Source organism: Gossypium arboreum, chromosome 4, assembly GCF_025698485.1.
Source record: "Gossypium arboreum isolate Shixiya-1 chromosome 4, ASM2569848v2, whole genome shotgun sequence".
Lineage (NCBI taxonomy): Eukaryota > Viridiplantae > Streptophyta > Magnoliopsida > Malvales > Malvaceae > Gossypium > Gossypium arboreum.
Window position 1 is genome coordinate 16,554,818 of NC_069073.1, and position 10,868 is coordinate 16,565,685.

Consider the following 10,868-nt stretch of genomic DNA (forward strand, 5'->3'; position numbering starts at 1 on the left):
ATTAATGAAATAGTGGAAGTTGTTGGCTTGGTATTTTTGAAGTTATTAAAGTTCATTAACGGTAAAAATGGTAAAATGTTTATTAATGTATGTTAAATAAAACAAAATGAATTTTATTTTCATTCTTTCACCATATTGCTTAAAATACAAAATAAAAGAAAGCTTTTTCATTCAAATAGGGTTCGACTATTATTCATCTTAATTAAGGTATATTTTTATCAATTTTTGATAATTTCTACGTTTTTGTAATCGTTGCTTAGTAATCTATCAAGCCCATGCCCTAATTTCTGACTTTGTTGGTGATTTTGAGTTATGCCATTTTTGATAATGTGAGCTCTATGAAGTTTGATGGTAGTAAATGAAAGATATGTGTTAGATTACTAAGTTTTATCTTTGAATTTTTAATGAATTTAGGTAATTTGGGCTAAATTGTAAAAAGGGGATCTTGAGGGACTAAAATGTGAAAAAAATGAAATACATGGGCTTATATGAAGTGTAGGAATATTTTTCCAAGCATTGATTGAATTGAATTATTCATATTTTGTGATTTTGTGAATTATGGACTACATTGCAAAAAATATGAAATGTTAGGGGCAAAAGTGTAATTAGACTATTTATGTGTTTTTAGATGAATTTGATTGAATATATGATTAAATAAGTTGAATTTGTATTGAATTAGATCAAGAAATGAGAAAATCGGATTTGGATTGGGGAAAGTAAAAAATTGTCGAATAGTTGTTCCGGTCCGTTCGTGTTAGTACGAGGTAAGTTCAGAAGTAAATAAATGTTTTTAAATTGAAATGTATGTGCATTATAGTGCCGAATTGAATTATTAGTTGTGTATATGTATATACCGAATTGAATTAAGCATGGGAGCAATATTTACGAGTTTGAATCGATCGAGTTACGACATCCAAAAGCTCCATACGAACCTTAGGAATAGTTAGGATACATATGTCATGACATAGGATTCCAATATGTATTATCGTGTAAGACCACATCTGGGACGTTGGCATCAATTTGTGATTTACGTGTAAGACCATGTCTAGGATATCAGCATCGTATTTGATTTCGTATAAGACCTTGTCTGGGACAGTGACATCGATATTTGATTACATGTAAGACCTCATCTGGGACGTTGGCATTGTATGAGCTTATATGCTATCCAAGTATCCTTATTGATTCTGAACGGTTCAACGAGCATTCCTAGAAATAAACGAGTATATAAATGTGCATCTGAATCAGGTATGTTGTGATGTATATGAAATTAAGCAAAGAAAGTGAGTATGATTATGATCAGTTGATATATAATCTATGTGAAAATGAGATGTGGATACTAGTAAGTGAACTATGATCAAATAAATTATATGAGAAATGTTGAATTGTAATTGTGTTTTGCTATATATGATTTAGGTGCATGTGATTCGTATATGAAATGTGAGTATGATTTAAATGACGATATGTGAAATATATGACAATGAATAATGTGTTATATATATGATCGTTATATAAAATTGTGGTCCTATGATTTGGACATGAGAATTATGAAAAATGGAACATGGTTTGGATGTGTGATTTGTTATGGTTATTCGGGTTTTGAAACGCATAAAAAGAAATTGATATATTTTTTATGCATGAAATGTAATAAATGACTATGTTTCGGTTGTCTATGTAATAAAATTGTGCAAGCTCAATTTATATGAATAATCTAATGGTTGTTATTTGAAATTGAAAGTATGGTTTACATGTTCATTGATAAATAAGCCTAATGAAGTTACTTAATGTGGTGATGTTGGATTAAATAAGATACGTGATTGAATATGTGTATGAAGTTAACTAAATTTGGCTTATTCAAGTTGAATTATATACATGATCTTGTGAAGATTTATTTGCTTATGGCTTACTAAGCTCTCGAAGCTTATTCTGTGTGTTTTTCCTATGTTTATAGATTTTAGAGATCTGCTCGGGTTGGAAGTCGATGGAGATGTCATCACACTACCCGGTTATCATTTCAGTAAATAATGTTTTGAGGTTTGGTTGTGGCATGTATAGGATAGAAGTTTGTGAATATGTTTGGAGATGTAAATATATGTTTTGTCAAGTTATATAGCTTTATAATGGATGTGAATATGGTTTGGTTTTGTTATGGTTTATGTGATGAGAAAATGGTATGATTTGATACATATGAATGATTAAATGAAATGGTCAATTTGGTATGTGCTTAATTGTTAAATTTGCTATAAGTTTGGCATGAAGATGGATAAGAAATTGATATGATGGTAATGTATGATTGAATGAATTAGGCTTATGATTTTGGTATGTTTTGGTATAGAGAATAAACATGAAATTGGTTGATGATATTTTAGATTAATAGATATATGTTTGGAGTTGCATTTGGCTGAAAATGTTGCATTTATGATGCTTGACTTTGGACTTGTAGGGGAGACCCAAAATGGGTGGCATATTGGCCTTGTAAATGGCCTATTTTTCCCACATAGGTAGGGACACGGGCATGTGTCTCTGCCGTGTTGCTAAAAGGCCATTTCGAAATGAGCATGGGCAGACCACACGGTCGCACACACGTGGACGTGTTCCAGGCCGTGTGGCCAAGTCAGTGTCGACTACAGGCTAGACACATGAGCGTGTCTTGTGGCCGTGTGGATAAGTCAGTATGTATTCCTTGTTTTGCCACTGTCTAGACACACGGGTGTCTCTAATGCCGTGTGAGGTATACGGCCTGTTCACACGTGCGTGTGATTTTTGTAACTTAGAAAATTGTTAAGTTTTCAAAAAAAATTTGTATGTGTTCGGTTTAGTCCCGACCCTTCTTAATTCATGTTTAAGGTATCGTTGACCTAAGAAAGGGACTTTATGTTGATTTTTTATTATGAAATGATGAAGTATGACTTTTGATTGCTAAATATTCTGATATGTCTGGTAATGCCTCTTAACCCTAGTCCGGAGACGGATACGGGTTAGGGGTGTTACACTCATCGAGTCTAACTCATCGTCGTATCCCTCAACTACCTCATGTGTTTCATTCAGACCACCCATGGATTCCTCAAGATTGATCACTCGACCTTCCAAAGCCAACAATATATCCCTCTGTTGAACGTCAATAATGATAATATGGAAAGATCGCAAAGAAAAAGAAAGAAAAATAGAACACACAGATTTTATGTGGAAACCCTTTCGGGAGAAAACCACAGATAGAAGAGAAGAAAATTCACTAATGTCAAATTCGAATTATGCAAGAGGAGTTTCAACTACATCTATTTATAGGTTGAAAAATCCTAATTCTAATCAATGAAAAATATATTATGCTAATAAATGCTAAATATATTATACTACTAAATCTTCTAGAAAGAAAATATATAATTTTTAACTTAACTTGCAAGCAATCTCTTAGAATTTGGGTCATACAACTCAACAATCTCCACCTTGACACGAATGCTCAACAAACAAGTTCTTCACCATGAACTCTCAACGAACAAGTTCTCTACCTCTTCCACGAAACCCTTTAGGGGTATTATTCAATAATGAACATCAACCAAGTCCAAGCAATGGTCGAACTTGGTTATAGGAAGTGACTTAGTCATCATATATGCTGGATTATCATGAGTTCTAAATTTGCACACAATAATATCACCATGAACAATAATATTACACACAAAATGGTATTGAATGTCAATGTGGTTTGTTCTCTCATGAAACATTTGATCTTTCTTAAGGAAGATGGTACTTTGACTATCACAAAATACTATACTAATTTTAAGGTCTTAACTGAGTTCACCAAAGAGTCTCTTTAACCAAATAGCTTATTTATTCTTAAACACCCATTTACAATGAGCAACCTTTTTACCCTTAGAAAGCTTCACTAGATCCCATATTCTGTTCTTATGGAGCGATTCCATCTCTTCCTGCATGGCAAACATCCACTTTCCTAAATCTTCACAGCTAACTACCTCAGAATAAGTAGATGGCTCTTGATTTGCATCTATGTCTTCAGCCATGTTTAAAGCACAAGCAAATAGATCAACCTCGGCGTACCTTTTTTGGAGGTATAATTTCTCTTCTAGGTATGTTCTTGGGTGACGAAGCAACTCTACTTTGAGTTTTTGCACTAACATGAGGAGTAGACTCTGCTATAAATTTTGGATCAATCTGTAGCTTTACCTACTTCACATTTGTGCTTGGACTTTGCTAGTCTTTATTGGAAGAGTCTTTAAGAGATAAGTTAGGCAACATAGCCGTTTCATAAAAAAATAACATCTCTACTAATCATAACTTTTCTATTTTCAGGACACCATAACTTATATCCTTTAACACCAACCTTATAACCAAGAAAAGCACATTTAATGGATCTAGGTTCCAGATTCCCATTATCAATATGAGCATACGTAGGACACCAAAAAATCTTCAAATCAGAATAATTAATAGGATTACTAGACCATACCTCTTGTGGAATCTTTTTTTAATGGCAATGGACAGAGACCGGTTAATAAAAAAACATGTAGTAGAGGCCGTTTTAGCCTAAAATGACTTTGGTAAATAAGCATTCGACAACATACATCAAACCTTTTCCATAATTGGTTTATTCATCCGTTCTGTGACGTCGTTTTGCTGTGGAGTATGACGAACTATTAAGTGTCTCATGATCCCTTCTAACATAATTCATTAAACTCATCATAACAAAATTTCAAGTTATTATCTGTGCAGACATGCTTTATCTATTTTCATGCTTACTTTTCAATCATAGTTTTCCAAGCCTTAAACATGGAAAACACATCACTTTTCTACTTCAAGAAGAATGCCCAAACCTTTTAGGAAAAATCACCAATGATCGTCAATATATAATTAGCACCACCCATTGAAGGCACTCTAAATGGTCCCTAAAGATCAACATGAATATAATCCAGTGTTCCCTTTGTGTTATAGATTCCTCTGGTGAATAAAACTCTCTTTTGTTTCCCAAAAATGCAGTGCTCATAAAAGTTCTGTTTGCTAATGCCTTGTCTATCAAGAAGTCCTCTTTTGCTCAATTCTTCCATTTCGTTCTCACTCGTATGCCCTAGACGCATATGCCAAATTCTAGTAACATTATTATTTGACAATAAAGAGGAAGTGATGGTTGCACCACTTGTTACAATTAAACCTTGCAAAACATATAACTTGGTTGTCTTTCTCTATCCTTTCATCACAATGAAGGAACCCTTGCTAATATTCAAAACCCTACTTTAAGTTGTGCACTTGTGCCCCTTTGAATCAAGAGTACTCAACGAAATCAATTCCTCTTAAATTATGGTACATGTCGTGCGCTACTATGTGTTCTGACGACTCCATCGATCATCTTAATTTTGATCATGACAATACCTGTAATTTTAAATGAAGCATTATTTCATCAAAACAAAACCTTTAGACACCGTTTCATATGTTGTAAACTAATCTCAATTGGGAATCATACAGAAGGTGCAACCAGAAATAAGGATCCACTCCTTGCTCACTTTAGGGTTGTTAGCAAAAGCTGTAACAGCCCGATTATGGGGCTAGTCGGAACAGTGATTTTGGGACCACGAATCCAATGTAGAAAAATCCAAATTTATTATATTTTTATGGTTTACAGTCTTATAGAACTATTCTGTGAAATTCTCGTTCGAAGATTTTGACGTTTGGGCACTCAATTTAGTCAAAAGGACTAAATCATAAAAAAGTGCAAAGGTTGAGTTCTACTTGTGAAAGGTGTCCAATTGCTATCAGATTTTAAACGAGAGGTCCTTAGTTGGTAATTAGACCATTAGATAAATAAGTGGGAAAAAATGGACATTAATAGCTAAATTATCAAAGTTATGAATTAAGGGTATTTTAGTCATTTGGTGAATTAAAGAATAAAAAGGGAAAAGAAAGTTAAAATTGGTGTCCATCTTCTTCACCATAGCATAAATTTCCATTCTCACCATAGCTAAGGTTTCTTCAACTTTCAAGCTTGATTGTAAGTACATCCTAGCCTCGTTTTTAACGCTCTTTACATTTTTGATGTCCTCATAACCCGATTTACCTATTTCTACCATTATTTTAAAGGCGGGTTCATGTTTAAAAATTTATGCATGTGTGACATGCATGTATTTTGATGTTTGATGGATGATGGATGATATTGTATGTTTAAGGTGTGATAAACAACTTTTACTAAGTGATTTTTAATGAAAATGCATAAAAAGGACTTATTTGTAAAAGTTGTGAAAATGGGTAGTAGAAATATGATTTGATGAAAAATGTGGGTTGTTATGAGCATGATTTAGGTCTGGCTAGGCTTGGGTAACAAAGAAAATGGATACATTTCATTTTACGAGCCCAAGGACTAATATGTAAATATGTCAAAGTTTAGGGGAAAAATGTAATTTTGCAATAAGTTTATTTTTGGACAGCATCGAGTAATATGATAATTAAATAAGTTAAATTTGCTATTATAGATCAAGATAAATGAAGTTCGGACCTTGATCGGGGGAAAAACAAGGTTATTGACGATTAGGTCCATTTCCTACTATTTTGTACCGAGGTAAGTTTGTGTGTAAATAAAGAAATGTCATATTAAGTATTTAATGCTTAATATAGCATAAATTGTAAGATTGTTTCTATGTAAATATTCAACGAAGTTTCGACAATGAGAAAATCCCGGTTGAACCTTACGAATAGTTTATGATACAAGTGACATGTCACTAGGATACCTTGTGTTATGTGATCTATGTGAATCCGGGTGCTAGTCATGTACGTCCTACCAGTGGCTGGGTAGTCTGGCATGTGTTGTGGATACCTAAAAGCTTGTGTGAGCAGCCCGTATAGTTACGTCTTAACTGACAGCTTGTGTAAGCAGGCCCGTGATTAGCTCATGTACGAGCCCTATGTGTTATGAAATACGAGGTAGCATTGGCTACATATGTGGCACTTATGTACAAGACCTTCCGTGTATCCGATAGTATTCCAAGTGTTCAACGGGTAATTTGAAGAGTATGTCAAAGATGACAAAGTATGTGTCTATGTTACAAGTTGGTATAGGTATGTATGTAAAACCCATGAGTATGAACTTTGGTAGGAGATGAACCCTTGGTAAGAATGCTAGAGTAAGTTATGCCTAAGATATGTGATGATATTTATATTAACTTATGTTGAGTAGTTATATGATTAATGAATGATTTATGTTGCTTATTATTTGCATGCAAATTTACTAAGCTTTAAAGCTTACTCCCCTTTTCTTTCCTTTCCTTATAGTGTTGCCAAGCTAGCTAGGGGATTTAGGGTTGTCGGAGCTTGATTCACACTATCAAACGATCGTTTTGGGTATACTTGGTTTCAATATTTTGAGTATGGCATATATAGGGACTCGGTCATTTTGTTATGTGTCATATTGGTTTAGCCAAATGTGTTGGCATTGTTATGGTTAATGATTCATTTTGTATATGGCCATTAGAAGTTGGCAAATATTAATTTTATTGGTCATTGGTATGTTTATGTGATAATGCCTATCATGAAGATGAAATTGGCATGAATGGAAAAGAAAGTATGTGATGTTTATGCATGATAGACGTTAGTATGTGTAATTGTTGTATTGATATCTTGTTTGTGGTTGATTCGGTTGTTTGTATATGCTTGGATTGGTGTTGCTTAGTGTTGTGTAGGTTGGTGCAAGTAAGGGTGGCAAAATGGCTTGGTAAATAGCCTTATTTTTTGCCACACGTGCAGAGACACGACCATGTGTCTCAACTATATGACGAACACGGCCTAGGGGTGTGTCCAGGGCATGTGAAGTTTGTACGTATTTTATGAAAACTTTTGAAAATTAAATTCGCCACACGGCCTGGCACACGAGTGTTTGACTTGGCCATGTAACTTCCTTTAGTGCATAATATGATAAACAGAGAGTTACATGGGTTAGGGACACGGGCGTATGTGACCACACGGCCTACCCATATGGACGTGTATTAGGCCACACGGGTGTGTGACCCCTGTTTTGATGAAAAATTTTCTAAGTGTTGTAGAATTTTCTAAACTTCTCGGTTTAGTCCCGAACCACCCCTACCGTATGTTTTGGGCCCTGTAGGCTTATTTTAGGGATGATATGATTATAAATGAAAAGTTTTAAATTTGGATGGAAATTTATGCCTAGGTTTTGTATGTTTGCTAGTGTTTAAGTTCGGTAATGCCTTGTATCCTGTTCCGATATTGGATACGGGTAAGGGATGTTACATTTAGTGGTATCTGAGCTACGATTTAGTCGGTTCTCAAACTAACGTAGCGTGTGTACGAGTCTAGCTATACATGCCATATATAAATTGTGATCGTGTGACGACTCTTGACAATTTGAAACTATGTCTTCATATAGTAATGGATCTCGATCGAGCTGTAGCAGATGATGTAGAAAGTAATGCGCCGGCTCCCGTCCAAGGGATGGTGCCAATTGAGAGTAGACCCATAACTGTGAGTCAGGGAAGAGAGGCTCGGAAAGCCTTCTTTCAAATAATGAATGAATGGTTCTCAGGTTTCGATTGAACAAACTCGGTCGCTCAACAACATCATGCTCCACCCCCTCCTAATCTTCAACCTATCCTCATAGTGCATTAAGGTATGAACTTTATGAGATTGAATAGAACCCTGGTTGATAAGATCAGAAAAAAGGGGCTGAAGAATTTAGAGCAAATGCCAATGATGATCCTCAAAAAGTAGAATTTTAGCTTGTGAATTCTATTAGAGTATTCGATGAGTTATCTTGTTCACCCGATGAATGCTTAAAATGTGTTATATCTTTACTGAAGGACATGACATATCACAGCTGGAAAACACTAGTATCTGTGGTTCCGAAAGAGAGAGTTACATGGAAATTCTTTCAGGAGGTGTTTCGAAAGAAGTATATCAGTGAGCGATTCATCGATCAAAAGCATAAAGAATTTCTTGAGCTGAAACAGAGCCGCATGTCAGTTGCTGAATATGAAAGGGAATTTGTTTGGCTTAGCAAGTATGCTAGAGAGTGTGTCTCCTCCGAAGCTATTATGTGTAAAAGGTTCGAAGACGGCCTTAATGAAGACTCGTGCTCATTGAACAGGCTTTAAAGTAGAGGAATTGACCAAAGAAAAGAGAAAAGCAGAGTTTGAGGCTAGAGATGCAAAAAAGAGGCTGATGAGTAAGTCGTTCCAATCTCAAACTAAGAAATCTATAGAGATGCATTCTCGTTCTCATGCTTTAGTTGGGTTTTCAAATAGAAACCGTGGGAATTAGTATTAGGGTTATAAAGTTCAAACTACTTCTATTGCGAACGTTTGTAATTGACCCAATAGATTTGGATGCCCACATTGTGGAAGATGTCACCCCGGCAAGTGTCGAATGAATGACTGAGCTTGTTTCAAGTGTGGTTCCCAAGATCATTTCATTAAAGATTGCCCTGAGATGATTGAAGAAGAAAAGTTTCAGAGTGTAAGTGTAATACTGCTTCTAGAGGGAGACCTTCGAGAAATACCGAGAATGGAGCTAGTAGCAAAAAGTGATGAACGAGTCAGCAAGGAGATCCGACACCAGAGCACGGGCTAAAGCTTATTCCATTCATGCTCGTGAGGACGTATCTTCTCCCAATGTTATCACCAGTACTTTTTCTCTTTATGATACTACTCTTATTACTTTGATTGACCCAGGATATACCCATTCATATGTATGCATGAATTTGGTAATTAGTAAGGATATGCCTATTGTGCTTGCGAAATTTATGATTAAGGTGTCAAACCCTTTAGGAAAGCATGTATTAATTGATAAAGTATACAAGAAATGTCCTTTGATGATTAGAGGTCACTGTTATTCTATGAGACTTTATATTGATTATCGACAGCTTAATAAAGTAACTATAAAGAACAGGTATCCCTTGCCTAGAATTGATGACTTTTTTCATCATCTAAAAGGGGCAACAGTGTTTTCAAAGATATATATTGAGATCCAAATACTACCAGTTGCGAGTTAAAGAGTTGGATGTGCCAAAGACTGCTTTTAGAATAAGGTATGGGGACTATAATTTCTTGTTATGCCTTTTGGACTAACAAATGCTCCTGTAGTTTTTATGGACTTAATGAACTGAATTTTTCGACCATATTTAGATAAGTTTCTGGTTGTTTTTATTGACGACATACTGATCTATTCTTGAGATGAGACAGAGCATGTAGAGCACTTGAGAACTGTTTTGCAGACCTTGAGAGAAAAATAGTTGTATGCTAAGTTTAGTAAAAGTGATTTTTGGCTTCGAGAAGTCATATTTTTGGGACACATTGTTCCAGGTGATGGTATCCGAGTTGATCCAAACAAGATTTTTGCTATTGTTGAGTGGAAATCACAAAAGAATGTATCTAAGGTTAAAAGCTTTTTGGGACTAGCTGGTTATTACAGACGGTTTGTTAAAGGATTTTCTATGATCGCTACCCCTATGACGAGATTGCTGCAAAAGGATGTTAAGATTGGGTGGTCCGAAAAATGTCAACAAAGTTTTGAGAAATTGAAGGCATATTGACTGAGGCACCAATTTTAGTACAACCTGAATCGGGGAAAGAGTTTGTAATTTATAGTGATGCATCATTGAATGGATTAGGATGTGTGTTGATGCAAGAGGGCAAAATGATAGCTTATGCCTCGAGGCAGTTGAAACTACACGAAAAAACTAAGCGACGCATCATTTAGAGTTGGCTGCCATTGTGTTTGCCTTAAAGATTTGAAGACATCATTTATACAGTGAGAAATGTCATGTCGTTACCGATCATAAAATTTTAAAGTATCTGATGACTCAAAAAGATCTGAGTTTGTGATAACAGAGTTGGCTTGAGTTATTAAAAGACTATGAGCTTGTG